Here is a 16623-nt window from a genome sequence, read left to right as displayed (position 1 = left end):
TATTAATTAGTGGAAATTAGTATATGCGAAATGTGCCTTTATAATGACGGATGACTGTACTAATGTGAGAAATTTAGAGCAAATGACAGTCTATATTCGGTGTTATCCGTATTTGATAACAATAATACTGTTAATGAATAATGTGTTCGTTTTGTCCACCTAGTTAAGTAGATGCTGAATCCACCATCACAGCCTCACTAAGAAAAATGTGGGACTGTAGATTAGATCTTAGTATTTAAGGGGTCAAGGATATGACAGGAAAAGTGTATTGTCAGGGTTGCCAAACAAGCATATTACCTTGTTGGAGATATGGATGGCGGAAAAGTTGAAAGCAACAAATATGTAGTGGCTTTTCGAAGAATTTGCCCCCTAAGTGGGGAGAAACAAGAAAGTCTGCTTCAGTAGACATATTGTTTATTATTTTAGGAAAATACAGGACAATTCTTGCATCTCTTGAGGGCGTGTAAACGATAAGTATAAACTGAGGCGCGTGCGCAGATCACTGTGTCAAACAATGAATGGAGAGAAGTAATAAGTAATTGCTCATCGTATGCTTTATTAAACCTTCAAGTCTAGCTCCACATAACTCAAATGCCATGTAAAAAAGGCTTGCATCTCTGCTAAAAAATGCAAGGTCATTTCCGACCAAAGATCGGACCAAACAGATGTATATGGATGGATGAAGCAGTTGCGATCGCCGAAAGTATTTATGTCGAGTTCACGAAGCGAAGAATACTTAGGAGAATGACAAATCTGGCAAACCCTGGATATTATGAAGATTCCATGACCAATTATTACAGGATAAATGTTTTTTTTTTCTTTTCACTGTGTCAGTGATCTTAACGAAAGGTTTTCTTAGCAACCTTCCCTATCCCTCTTAACTTTTTTGTCACGTTCAGAATATATCCGACAAACAAGTTCAAGATAAGATACGATGACGATGCTTTTGGACTTGAAAGATGGAACATTTCCTGTGTAGGTCTCCCAGAATCTACCGAGTCCATGTCACTAGAAAAGCTAACGGAGCTTAACAGACCCTGACTATTATCCAAGTTAACATGCCAATTTTATAGTTCTCCTCACAGTGCCTGTAGGGTCAGCAAATAGACGTTTAAAGCATTGGTGTAGATCTACTAAGACAGATGACCGCTTGACGGCCAAGCTTGCCTCCACATTTACACAGAAAGGTAAAAAACAATATCTTGAAAAAAATTGACGAAACCAAAAAGAGCCAAACTCGGACCATTACACTGATTTGTTGGGTTCTTACTTCTTACTTTGATTTACACTTAACCGTATACGTTGATTTAGTGTTATTCACCCAGAAATAAAGAGTTATGCAATATTATGGACAATATTCCCATTTAAAGCCAGGAAAATGCGTCTAAGGCATGCCATTGAAAACAAAAATTCTGCGAAGAAGGGGCAATTTTCATTGGACCCTCCAATATTGCCTCTGTCATCTTCATATGCTATTTTTGCGGTATGAATATAAATGTCAAATAAATTCTCTTTTTCAGTGCCCAGTTTTTGTGTGTTTTTTTCTTTTTTTGGTCAAGTATAAAATCTTTGAAAGTATGTAGCTGAACATAATACAGTATTACCTTAAGTATGTGGGACAAGATCAAGTATTAGATTTGCTCCGAAATCAATGTCTTTTGTCCAATTTTAATTAATCTTGTATTATATTTAAAATTCCTTACACAGAGCTTTCCAAAAACAACTTTTAAAAAAACTACTGCTCTTTAAGGGTGCACTATGCAGTTACATTTAGGCGTACTGTTTCGTACACGAAATTGATCCCGTTTAATTATGTAAATCTTAAATTTAAAAGTTAAAATTTGATCATACATATACAGATGTAATATATGTCACAGTGGTTGGTGCCATTGGACCTAGAACTCTGACCTCAAGGTCAAATTGATGTTTTTTACATAACTGTTATGTGTTGGGCTGTAATGAGTTTTGTGTGGTAAGTCGAATGTGTATGCATGGTTGTTTTTACAACAGCAGGACCCACAGACCTCCACCGGTAGGGTGGGGGGGGGGGGTAATATTTTCCTTTACACACAACCTGTGACGTTAACAAAAGAACATCAAACTCATGAAATTGACAGCGTTTCATAAATCCATAAAAAACAAATTCATTACAATAAAATCGCATACTGTTTCTCATTGAAATATACAATTGGATTATAATTGTTCATAATCTTAATATTATACCATAATTTCTGAAAACACATAAATAAGAACCATATTGTTATATACTTTGTGTGTTTGTAACTTTATAACATATAACTTATATCAAAGGGGAAAAAAATCTTAAATGAGTTTCTTTTTTCCCGTTTTTAATTCAAATCATTAGTTTTTTTTTTTTCAAGGCACTAATCATGACACGAGGAATGGAAAATTAACAAGTAGAAAAAAATGAAAGGTACTTACTAGATAATATTCTTTTAATGATTCGGGTTTTCAGGACTATGGAGGTCACTGAGATTTTATACAAGTAGAAAAAACCGATATGGAGAAACGCAACAAATATAGCGTATAACACAAATACAACATAATGAATACTTTCAGAAAGGTCTCTTTTTTATACAAATTTAAACAGTGAGTAAGACTAATGATGTGTGTACCTCTGGTACTAAAATGACTATCGACCTTAACAATTTTAACAAAGCATTACACATTGTATTTTAAAGTAAATCCAACGTGCCATTTCTAAAATATGGGATTACATATAAAATCTTTACAGTTCCCTCTTTTTAATAAAGTCTCATCACTCAGAAACTAAACTGGAATTTTTCTTATAAAAAAGGTATACAAACTGTAAGACCACCACAACGAACAATAAGTCTGAAGTTAAATGAACTTGGATTTCTTGAGTAAACAGACATGGTTTTACTCGTGGTAAAAAATTATACTTCAAGAAAAATAGAAATTATGGTGTAAGTTCTAGAAAAAAACAATGTTTTTTTACTGTTCAGACAAGATCAGTAACTTTTGATACTAGAATTTTTGATAAATAAAGTAGGAATTCCTACTTAATTAGGAAGATTATCATTTCTGTCCGAGGTACGGTGCGACTTGTTAATGCAGACAGACATTTGTAAACCATAATACGACGAGTGTATGAAAGGCAACACAAATTAGTCTACAAACAAAATATCATCCTCAGCAACATAACTCAAAAAAGATATACCAATATGTGTTTGTATGAATTCATCCTGTATGTAGGATGACACAACGCATGATATAATCAATGACAGATTTAAATGTTTTAGTAAAACTGCTAAAAAGGCCTTCTGATTGATTACATCGCACCGGTTAGTATTGGACAAATAAAACATGCATTCGATTTGGAATAATACTGCACTGAATGATGCTGTATATCCAATTTAATTTTTTTTTGTTTTTTTTTACCATACATAATATTATAAAAATTAGTTTTGCGTATGCTTTAGAAATCATCAGTGTGTAGCTTCATTTGCATATACAAAAATCAAATTGAAATAATCTCATGTTGGCAAAACTAGACTAAATTATCATACATGTATATCTAACAAATCTTTTGACAGAAAAAAAATCCATTTGAAACTGTTAAAGTAAGTGATGGGCGGATTATGAAACGTTGGGTGACTTGAATATACATATCAAAATCATCGTTTCTATGTACATTGATCCAATAATGACATAATCTTTGGCTGACTTTATTATATAATTTATGCAATTAAATCTTTCTGTAAATGAATAAGTTTAGCTTAGGGGGACTCAGAAACGTAAGCTTTAAGCCTACTATACCGTGTCATTAGTACTTTGATTGTATGTGAAACAGGGTAAGCTTCCTTTGGATATGTTTTTAAGAAAACATGTCAATGTTGGTCAGTAATTTTTATTCTTGGGTCGCGTCTAAAATAGATTCCACTCACTGATTTCGTTTATCGTTGTTAATTTGTAAAATACAAAACCCGGATTCAGTAGTATCCGATCGAAATGTATTGTTTTCGGAAGTTGGAAACCACTCATTCATACCATACAAGTGTATATATCCCTGTTCGCCCGGCAAATTCGACTCGTAACTTTCGATTTTCTTCTATTTTCTATCAATCCATATTTATTTAATTATTGCAAATTTTCTGTGTATCTCAATTATTCTTTTTCTATGAAGCAAAAGGGATTTGCTTAGAACTTTGGCCTTTTTATCATGCCTTTTCTCACCCCTCACTATAGCAGACAGAATAACCTAAAACAATGCCCACGTCCTCCTGGCGAAACTTATCAATTACATTTTTTTATGATTGATGAAAATTCCATGTGATAAATCTTATCAACATTTTTCGCTATATTTGTACATTAGTGAAAAGTTATAGATGTATAAAAAGTAATTGTATTTCAAGTATTATCTGCATGTGTGGCAAAACATCAAAACTTCACATAAACAAAGTAGTGCCCTCCCCATTCCCCGAGGCCTGTGGTATGGAGATTTCATATATTGAACTGTAGTCAGGAGCGTAGCTGCCTATGCGCAAATATACTGTTGCGTACTTTCGGAAAAAGTAACAAAAATAAAAACACACATTTTAAAGATGAAATAAAGGTTTTATGCAATGACTCACTGGGGGCCTTGAGCGACCCCCCCCCCAGACCCCTCGCCGTAATTTTGCGTACAAATAAAACAGGCCTAGCAACGCCCCTGGTAGTTCAACTAGATCGAAATGCATAATTCCGAAGTAATAATACTTAAGTAGAACACTAGTTTAGCCGTAATCAAATACATGTATCTTTGTAATAAAGTCAGTATACATTTAAATTCACATGGGAAAGGCAGAATGAAGTAGCACAGGGAAAAGGGAGGGAAATGGAAATATGTGCTGATATTAGTAATTTAACTGAGTGTACGTGGCGTGGTATCTGACCACTCAGTTTTATTATTTGCGGCATGACGAAATCAAATGAAACCTGGAATGAGTGGTTTAAGACCTGACCTTCTTCGTGTCGTTATTTGATTTTTTTAAAGGCGTGTCATTGTTCTGTTACCGTGGATATTATTACTTTTGTTGTCGGGGCCTTTCAGAGCTTACTTGAAGGTGAGTTATGCATTTGTATCTAGGTTTTCTATCTTTTTTTGGAGTAACAACGAAGCAACAATCATTATGTACCAGGAGCAAGCTACTGGAAACGGGCAGTCGGCACTGCGCAAAGTCAGCTAATTACAAGCAAGAAATAGTTACTGAAATGACACAAGGATTCCAGTATTTTATTAAGGAAATTATTAAGAAAGTAAAGTTTGAATAAAACGAATTAGACGGCATTTTTTTTAACTTTCTAGAATTCTGTATCAGGTAAAAGTAAAACTCACAAAGTACTGAAGAATTGTATATAAGAAGTTATCTTGACTTATTAAATGTTAAGTCCGCACAAAGGACTTGTTGCCATCAGTAGCTGGGAATACGTGGTATACGATTACAAGTAGTTTGTTGTCAGTAATAGTTTGGTGTGAGATTGCGTTTGTCCGTAGTGCGACTGTTTATCAGAAAAAGGCAAGATCCGCATGAACCACTACTAGTGAAAGCAGTAACCAATGCATATGAGTCGACACAATAATCCACCGACCGAGAAGACCATGTAAGGAAATTTTTGATCTTGATATACAGGCATATTTACGAAACCGAAAGGAAAACAAAGCTAAAAATAAAAAGACCAGGTAAAATTTTCCAGATGTACCAATAGACTACCTTTCATACTTAAAAAATCAGCGGTACAGCTACGAAGTCAACCCATTAATACTTGAGCTTCGAGATCTTAAACAGAATTATAATGAATTCAACTTTTATATTGTTATAGAGGCAAGAAAACAACACGCCAGTTCAATGACAAGGTTACTGGCATAAAAATCATAATAAATTTTATTTTGTTCCTTATTTAGGAAGAGTTCGTGTAATAAACAAAAACGGCTCTCCTCAAAATATTACGAAATTAACCCCTGGATAAGGTACGTAGCAGAAATCTAAACTGAATATGCAGAGGCTGCGTTGGCCTTGAGGTGTATCACAGGATAAGGGACTGTTGTTAGCTTTATACCCTAGTCTAGTTTACATGTAAAGCATAAACACATTACCAAAGCAAAGGCCGGGAAATAAAATCAACAGAAGAAATCAAGAAAAATGGTTAAAATTATCCGATAAACAGCAATTCATATATTTACGTGCCGATGTTAATGCATATAGAAATATCAAAATGCATAATTAGTATACAATATTGGTTCTGAAGAAATGTGCAACAATTGTCCAGCTATATTCCATGGTATGTTTCCTGTCAATATTTTAGGAAACACACAATGCTGAATAAACCAAAATAAGGCCATACATAAAAAGTGCATACCGGATAAGACACATTTTTTTTAAATTGTTTTGTTCATCACAGTATCGAAACATCCATTGAAAATTCGCCAAAAACAGGTGGAGACTGACATACAATCTGCAGATCTAGTCAAAAATGGGGGGATAGGGTGCTTAGTAGCAGTTTACACCGAAAATGTTATGGAAAGAAACTTTTATTTGTTAAAAGCTAGATCAAAACCGGAGATTTTACACACGTAAGAAATTGACGATTGGAATTTCCCTTATACAGCGTGGACAGAGCCGTGTGTGGTATTAATAGCAACAAGTAGAATAGATAACAAACTATAAACTTATTAACCACAAACAAGTGATCATAAGTGTTCTCACTTTACAACAAAATCTGAAATAAATCTACTAGATACAATAAATGAACATATACATGTGTATTGGGACTTCCGGAAGATAGTGAATTCACATTCCATTAATAAATGATTTGCTCCATAAGTAAACATTTCTATCCGTTTCTCTAACCTTGTTTTTTATAAGCCATAGATACACAGGAAAGACATATCGATTGTTGTTGTTGTTGTTGTGGTTTAACGTCCGAGCAGCAATATTTCAGCTATATTCAGACGATGAACATGAAATGGATGATAAAATGAACATGAAATGATGATGAGATGAAAAAAGGGATGGGACACAAGGATAATAGGGTCAAAAACAATTTTGATTGCCACTAGAAAAAGGGAGAGATGGGTGGCGGAGCGCAAAGGTTCCTACTCCTATCGAATACCACAGCAGGGTTCTTTAACGTGCGAGGAACGTGACATCTTTCCCAACACGGTGCACCACTATGGTTTGCGGTCAGGTTTTCCGTATTATAACCTGACAACCCCAGCATGTAACACGCCAGGGGTACCCCATTCCACCACCTGGGGCACACATCCCAGTTGCTCTGTGGGCAGAGCGGCTAGGTTTCTGGGCACTATTTAGTCGCCTTTTACAACAAGCTTAGCGCTGCTGCAGGCCTATTCTTTTAACACCCGGACCTGCACGGGGCAAGACATATCGAAACCAACGTTTAAGACCAATATGAAAATTTATGTTACTGTGTCTACAAATCACATGGAAACAAAAGTTTTTCTAAATTATATGGAAGCCATACCTTTTTTCTATTAAGTTCTATGAAGACGTATAATTACAATTTGATTTTTATTGACTTTTTTCATTCATTAATTTAGTCCTAAACATGTTTTTCATGGAGGTCAGTTGTTTTCAAAATATACGAAAAACATTTTTCCTGTGTAAATTTCTCTCGTCTTCAATGAATACAATATATATATATAATAAACATATATCCCTACTTACTGGTATATGGCATTTGATCACAAGAATGATTTTTTACAAAATGTTATACAAACTGCAATAGATAAAAGCAACTTCGGAAACATTCTGACACAATTTGAGACTGTCAAGCAAGCAAAAATATGAATTACGACAGTTTTATTCCTTATCAACTGATCAACAAACAAAAGAGAAACGCTTAAAAAGTTATCGTTAATTACAGAAAATGTACGTACTTAGTTCAAAACTGGAAAAAAAATCAAAACATAAATTGTAAATTGTATGATCTTTAAGTAAATCTGTTAAAGCGTATTTCGATGATATCTTGAAGAATCTGATTTAAGTCCTCCATCATCGTGCAATTGGTGTTACTGTTATATAGTAACCAAATATACTAATTAATAATTAATATACTAATTAATAATTAATACAAATAGGATGACACAGTTATCAAATTACAATGCATCTGAATCCGAAATAAAACGTTTCAACGAATTCTCGACATTTATGATTAAAATAATTCTCAATTCTAACTATTTTCTAAACAATGCTGTTCTAATAAGAACAAGACGAAATAAATTATTATTGGTTTCATTTTTATTTTGCCTAAGTTTGTTTTACTATCTGTCTCAACAAGATGGAGCTGGCTTTTTCGGTTATAAGGAAGTACGAACTGTACGTAATGTAAAAAAAACAGAGAAAAGAGGTTTTTACTTTACGTACAATTCGCATTATCTCGTTACCTTTACCATAAAAAAAATGCTTGATTTAAAGAATTAACTATACCTAATGATGATTTGTATCAATTAATTTCTTTACCAACAGATAATGTCAACCGTTAACATGATTATTACATATTACAAAGGGGACGTGCCAAATAAATACAAGGATACCAGTTGTTATCATAGATAACAACATTTTATCTGAATTAATGTAGTTACTGCGCACATTATTACACATAAAAAATATCTGAATTCTTCATTATCTCCAGATAATGTTCAATTGAAATTGTCTACAGATAAGGAATAAATTGATGTGATGAATTTATTATTTGTCATTTTATAAACTAATACGGCAAAATTATTCATGACCGCTTATTTACTTGACCTATCGGAGCCGTTACGGTAAGTTCAATGCGTAGTAATTCTATAAAACTTAATGGGTATCGGATCGTCGAGTCATGACGATGCAGTACTAACAAAAAAATTATATGTCTAAAGGATAGTACAACGATACCGATAAAGATGTTAATAGACTATAATAAAATATATAATGAGCAAAAAAAAAAAAAAAAGGTCACATTCCTCGATACCTCCAGCACCTTATCGGGGGGAGAACTCTCCACGGACCTATACTCAAAACCAACTGACACACATCAATATTTTAAACTTAAGAGCTGTCATCCATTTCACCTGACTAAGAGTATATATTTAGTCAAGCTCTTAGGCTAAGACGCATTTGTTCAAATGACGAATCCTTAAAAAACGTCTAGGTTAACTGAAGAACAATTTAAAAAGAAGGGGATATAGATACAAGACCATCAAAGAAGGGTTAAAAAAATTCACAATATCTCAAGAAGTAGTCTTTTACAGTACAAGGCAAAGAAAAAATGTAAAAGAACCCCTTGTGTTCTAACATACCACTCCTGCCTTAAAAACAGCCACAATACCACTCGTGAGCACTGGGCCTCTGTCGAGAGAAACTCAACATTATCCGAAGTCTTTCCCGAACCACCTATGATTGCTTTCAGACTTTTCAAATTTATATATATATATACAACGTCTCAGAACGTGACGACTCTATTCGCTACACTCCTCCATCGGATCAAATTGATACAGGGAAGATATGTAAACGTATAGAAAGGTCTGAAAAATTCCCAACGATGTTAGAACTGTCAACTTTGCGATGCAAATTGTTTGGTCGTTCCCTCCGCGGGACTCGAACTTGTGCAGGCGGTGTTGCCATAGATGTCACAGCGGTATGAGTTCGAGTCCCGCAGAGGGAACGACCAAAAAAATTGCATCGCAAATTTGACAGTTCTAACATCGTTGGGAATTTTTCAGACCTTTCTATACGTTTACATATCTTCCCTGTATCAATTTGATCCGATGGATCAGTGTAGCGAATAGAGTCGTCACATTCTGAGACGTTGTATACTATTGATTTGTTGTGACATGCATCATTAATTTGATCCTCTATCCTACATAATAACATCTAAATGAACTGTCCCGTACTACCATACATCGTGTACTAAGTTACAGCCCTAGATAAATCCTACGAGGAGGAATGACCCGGCCAGCGGAAGCTATATTTTGTATATAGCCTAGCTGGTCGAGTGCTCTAGGATATGTAAGAAATAATTCCAAATCATCTTCCAAATATACAGAGGAAGGTGTTTACAAAATGCTGGATTTTTACTTGACACCATATTTGTCCAGTGTGGTGGACGTAATTTTCAACAAACGGTCGGCATTCCAGTGGGAACAAATTGTGCTCCTTTACTTGCTGACCTATTCCTTCACTCTTATGAGGCTGACTTTATATCTGATCTGATCTGAAAGAAAGAATATCGTATGGCTAGATCCTTTAACCTCAGTTTCCGCTGTATAGATGACGTATTATCTTTAAACAATCCTAATTTCGGGGATATAATACATCGCATCTACCCCCAAAGACCTTGAGATATAGGGTACTACAGACACTGTGAAGTCAGCCTCATATCTTGACCTACACTTAGAAATCAATGGTAAAGGAAAACTATTGACCAAACTGTACGACATACGTGATGACTTCTCATTCAGAATTGTCGACTTTCCTTTCATCTGTGGCAACATCCCTTCAGCACCTGCGTATGGAGTGTTCATATCACAACTCGTACGTTTTGCCAGAGCATGCCGAAACTACGCAGACTTTTTGTATCGCGCTAGAACTCTAACAAATAGGCTTCTGGAACAGGGTTATGTTGGTACAAGATTGAAGTCATCACTACAGAAGTCTTATGGTTGTCATCATGAACTCTTGGATCGTTATGGTGTATCCATCTGCACCATGAAAACTGATTTATTCAACGGGGCATAGTTTTCCTTTCCTCGTTTGTCTACCCTGTACTTGACTTTTTATGAGCAACTCGGCGGGTGTTTCTAGAAAAGCAGAGGACGATTACCCTACCGATGCACCTGGTCCATGCTCCCGGTTTTTAGTGGAGTCCGAGTTGCTCATTCGCTTCTGTTACTTTGTATGTATGATTTTAGTTACTTTATGTTCTTTGTTGTGTATGTCTGTTTTCCATGTCTGGTCTTTGTTCCTGGATTACATTCTTTTGATTACCGCTATAACCTTGGTTCCCTTGATTACTCTATCATTATCTGGAGAAAATAAAGAAAATTGTGAAGTACTTTAAAACAAAACTAAAATAACCTTTCTGGATACAAAATTGTCTGGTATTGGTGTTGTACTAGAAAATGTTATCTCAGACAAATTATTGGATGTTACCATAGATGAATGTTTAACTTGGAAGACACATCTTTTAAAATATGATTTCAAAGAAAATATCGAAGAAAATTGGTGTACTTAGATGACTTAGATCATTTATGTCAAATGAAGTTTTACTTAAAGTTTATTACATTATTATATTTCCACATTATAACCACTGTTGTACTGTATGGTGTAGCGCAAAAATTAAATGTAATATTGACGTATTTTTTTTTATTACAGAAGGCGGCTGCTTGAAGCATACATAGAGTTATCAAGTTCATAATTAATTTATTCTTATTCATCCAGTTTATTGAATTAAGTAAACATTCAGTTAATTTATCTACAATAATTCGTACAGATTTGTCGCATACACCAGTAGAGGTGTAGCCTGCATATATAGTTGGATGACAATTTTTATAATCATGTACAAAAAAGTATAAAAAAAAAAGAAGGTCTAAGTGTAGAACCTTGGAGTACACCAATATACACTTTTTGGGGTTTAGATAATTCCCCCTTTTCAACCAACAAACTGTTCTTTGTTGCTCAAATAATATTTAAATTAATCATAAACATTTTCACATATTTCAAATGACATAAGCTTATGCAGGAAGATATTATGATTAACAGTGTCAAGCGCTTTGCTCAGATCAATGATTAAGACACCATTAAGTTTACCTTCATCGATATGTTTTAATCATCTATATATGATATAATTAAATAGAGTTTCACATGAGTGTTTTGGTCCTGACCGATATGTAGTTCTTTTCAGACAAATAATTGTAGAAAGTAAAGAAAACATGTCTTTCTATTACTTTGCTAACAATTGACAAAACAGAGACTGGACAATAATTATTGACAGTATGATCATCCCCTGATTATAAAAAATGGGATAACTCTAGCTGTCTTCCAGTCGTTGTCAAAAGTATTAGTTTTGAATTAAAAAATTAAATATATAAGTTAAAACATCTGACACAGTATTTAAAGACATTTTCAATAATTTTACTGAAATTCCACCAAGTCCGGTTGCTATAGCATTTGACATACTTTTGATCTTTTTACAAACAAAATCATGTGACATATTTGGAATAGAAAATGAGTCTTTTTCAATTAACTGCGTTATATCTGCCAGTGTATAATCATATCGTTTGCCAAACCCATGATCCATATTACAAAAGAATGAATCAAAGGAGTCAGCTATTTGTCACACTAAGTTATAACATTGTATGATTCAATATATGCAGAACTTGATCCACTAGATTTCGATGGAAGAAATTCTTTTAGCTTTGACCACATGTACTTTGGTTTATTGCTATTTTGATTAATGGCTTTATCGACATAGCATCGCTTAGCTCCCTGTTTCTGGCTTTTGTTGCTTAGTTTCCAGTCAATATCGCCATAAGATCTTAATGCGCGTGAGTATAGATAGTATCTACTGTGCATTTCAGTTAATAATTCGTCTGTTATCCACTTTCAGACTGTACCTTGATGATGTATTTTGTTTTAAATTTAGTCCAAATTTCGTCAATATTTTCAAATTCTTTTATGGCATCCCAGTTCACATCTCGCATATCTTAACGAAGTTGTTCCTCGTTTGAATATCTGTAATCTCAGTATAGGATTGTCGTATGTTGTCCCGATGAGCGTTTCGCCTTTTTTCGCAACGCGTACGTAAGATGGTGATCACTTACACCGAGAGGTATCACACCGAATGAAGCATAGTGAAAAAAACAGTACGGACTGTAACTTTTTTTTGTTTCAGTGAGGGATTTTGATATTTGGCATTAGGGTAGATCATGTAAAGATGTTTTTCCCTGTACCATGGATAGTTGCCAATGACCTAATCTTCACCTCAAGGTCAAATTTCTGTTTTTTTGTTTTTTGTTTTTTTGTAGACATTTGTCCATTCGGTAACTATTTTGTCTTTCGATGTGGGCTTTTGATATTTGGCATGTGGGTATATCACCTAAATCTATTTCGTATAATAGTATATGGCTTTATTGCCACGGTGGGCCCCACATGGATGGATTTCATCACCATGATTTCTAGTTTAATTCATTTACCTTTTTTGAATTTTTCAGAATTCAGTCCTTGGAAGTCAAGATAATCAGCTGGTTCGTTCACATTATATAAAACTATGAATAGTCCCGTGGAAATATATGCCACGTATAAAGTTACCTTTTATATAACGAGAATACGTATGGTGGTGATGTCAAAATGACGAGGAAACCTACATACAAATAAGTTTCAAATAGTTGCTTCTTTCAAACATGCTTAATTTATGTGTTATGTAAGTTGAAATTAGAAATATCTCTAATACACTAAATCTCATTATTATGGCGAAACAGATTTCAAATTGAAAGGAACTTCCCTTTGCTAAAGCGGATAGGGATGATTTTTGAGATATATAGGTGCATATCAGGTCAATTTAAAATGGATATTAAAGCGGCATCATAAAGGACAAAAGCCATATTTTTATAATGGTAAAAAAGGAAAATATATTGTTTTCTAACTTTTTCTTAAATGTGAATAACACTACATTATTCACAAGACGAAATGTAATACGTAAATCGAAGTAAGGTCGTAGTTAACCCAACCTGCGCCCTTTTAAGATAAAGATTACTTCCCATTACTTGCAATGGAACAGGCCACCAAATATTTCTGGAGCTCGAAATTGGAAGCATATGTACCGGTGCATCTGGTCTATGCTCCCAGTTTTTGTGGAGTCCGAGTTGCTCATTTGCTTTTGTTACTTTTAGTTACTTTATGTTCTTTGTTGTGTATGTCTATTTTTCATGTCTGGTCTTTGTCCCTGGATTACACTCTTTTGATTACCGCTATAACCTTGGTTCCCTTGATTACTTTTAAACTATGCAATAAGTGTGATGAAAGGGCGGTCACTGCTGATGTCATTGTCAAGAAATACAGTGTATACTTGGACATCATATTTTGCACTTATTTAATCAAAAGAAGGTGTTCCAACCTCCTACAACCTCCGTGGAGTGTTCGATAATTTTGCAACGACATTTATGAAAAAGCACATACTTGGTTAAAATGAAGCCCTGTTTTGATTTTATAACTTTGAGACCTTTTAAGTATTTGCATTGCTCGGCAAAAGCATGGGCATTTCTAAATTTCTTGGACAGAGTCTCATTTTCTTTGCTTTAATTGGACATTTTGAACCTTCAGATGTTTCAAGTTTCTTTTTTTTGGTAGTTTACTAAGAAATTTATTAGCATAACTGCCTTCATGCTCCTTTTTGAATAATGTTTCATTTGTTAATACTGGCGACCTTGTACCTCTTCTTTTGCAACAATGGCAGTGAAGAATCTATTTGTTACACTGCTTCATCGGATCAATTGATACAGGGAATATAACTTAAACATAGAAGGGTCTAAAAAATCCCAGCGACGTCAGAACTTTCAAATTCGGTCTTTCCCTCCGCGGGACTTGAACTTGTAGCTCTGTGACATCTATGATAACACTGCCTGCACAAAGTTCAGCGCCCATGACCACTCGGCCTGCTATATTATTTTTTAGACCCTTATATAGTTGTTCTAAAGATCTAAGATTGTGAACATATCAAGTGTGGGTTCCAAGGTGTGGTATCAATTTAATGAATCGATCATAATTACGATTGTTAAATTGATTTTACTTTTGCCATTTGCGTAAATGTTACGACATAAAGTAAATGGGCATGTATTTAAACAAAATAGTAGAAACAGAAAGAGGCATTCCCACTTTTCGTGATTATATACTAGTCGAGTTTCATATTTGATAGTGAGAGCAAGCCCCAGTGCACGTATCAACGCTATTCTAATATTTATAAAAATATTTATAAAGTAAAGATTTATAAAGATGAACGATGAACACGTAGGCAAAACACTTTTTAACTCATCTGTCTCGAAGGGCCAAGTGAGCTATTGCCATCTCTTGGCGTCCCAGTTACTGTTGTCGTTAACAATTTTCAAACCTTTTCTCCTCTGACACTACAGAAACTTGTAAAATCAACAATTGGTACGAATGTTCCGTAGGGTATTCAGCATGGATCTGATGTGGTGAATTGACCCTTTTTATTGTAAGTTGATGAGCACGCTTATTATACACTTCCGCGAGATTAGTCTTAGGAAGAACAAAAGAATTTCCTCGCAGAAGTACATATTGAGCATGCTTTATGCATGCTTATCGACTATCCCACAATTAACAAAAAAAACAAAAAACGGTCTATTGTGATCCTTCGGAAAAATGATCAGCATTACTAATAAAAGAACATTGGGTCAGACAAGTTTTTCGCACATATTTTCCTAACCGTTAGGTCTGGGACTATTCTGACACTGGAAACATTTTTAGCATGATGAGAACTATCTATGGTCAACTTTTTGCATAAATCTGTAAAGCAATGTTGGAGTTATTGCCCCTTTTCGAACTTTTCCCGTTATTGTTATTATAACTTTCAAAAATCTTTTCCTCTGACAACTAGATCAATTAGAACCAAACTTAGTATGAATGTTACTTTAGAAATTTTTAATGTTATTGACCTGAAGATTTTTGTATTAAAAAAAAGACATGGCAATCATTACTAAATTAAAATATATCAAAAGTGTTCAGCATGATGCGATCTCTCTGTGGTTAAATTTTCATGCGAATCTTTTCAGAAATTCCTTTTACAATGCTATTTTGCTATTTTTAATGCTATAGCTTTCAACATTTTTTTCCTCAAAGACTACTTGACGGAATTCAATGAAAGTTGATATGATGTTGAGTATGATTTCTCCACACATCTTTCGCAGATTATGTTAAAACATACGTGAAGTTCCCAAGTCACTTTTGATTGACAACCCATGGTTTTTAATTTATTTCAATCGATAAGAAAAGTGAAAAGCGTCACCTAGATACTTTATTTTTTTTTAAAGAAATGTTCTTTTTCCATTACTTTTTTATATTTGAGTTATGCGTACTTATAAATAATTCCAATCTGCAAATTATTATACAGGTTCACGAATGAAGATATATAAACAGTAAGTAATATGGTGCGAATTTGTGTTCTTTAAAAAGATAAAACAATATTTATTTAATATTTTAACTGTGCCTGTCGCATATATCATGCTGTGTATTAAGATTAATAAAGACAATCCTATATTCATTTTATGAAATTGTTCTTATAAATATCCTTCATTATTACGTAATGTAAAACGAATATCTAAACGATGTGCACCTTGTAGTAAGCAATTGTATGGAAAACATTTATGAGATGCAAGTTTTCTAATATGGCGTAGAGTTTAGGTTTCTGAAGGTTTTACCATCTTAGTTAATACCTTTACAACAAATTACTGGAAAATTGAAGTGATGTGTATAGGTTATATTTGGCTTCAGTTGTTTTTAATTGTTTAACTTCGATGATTTATTTATTTATTTGGATTTGGTGTTGGTCCTTAAACTGCAGCATTGGTACGTCTAAGACAATCCA

Source organism: Perna viridis, chromosome 1 (genome assembly GCF_037379345.1).
Source record: "Perna viridis isolate PV_CMFRI_1.1 ecotype Kerala chromosome 1, ASM3737934v1, whole genome shotgun sequence".
NCBI classification, from domain to species: domain Eukaryota; kingdom Metazoa; phylum Mollusca; class Bivalvia; order Mytilida; family Mytilidae; genus Perna; species Perna viridis.
The sequence above is the reverse complement of the archived record's forward strand: the minus strand, read 5'-3'. Positions refer to the sequence as shown.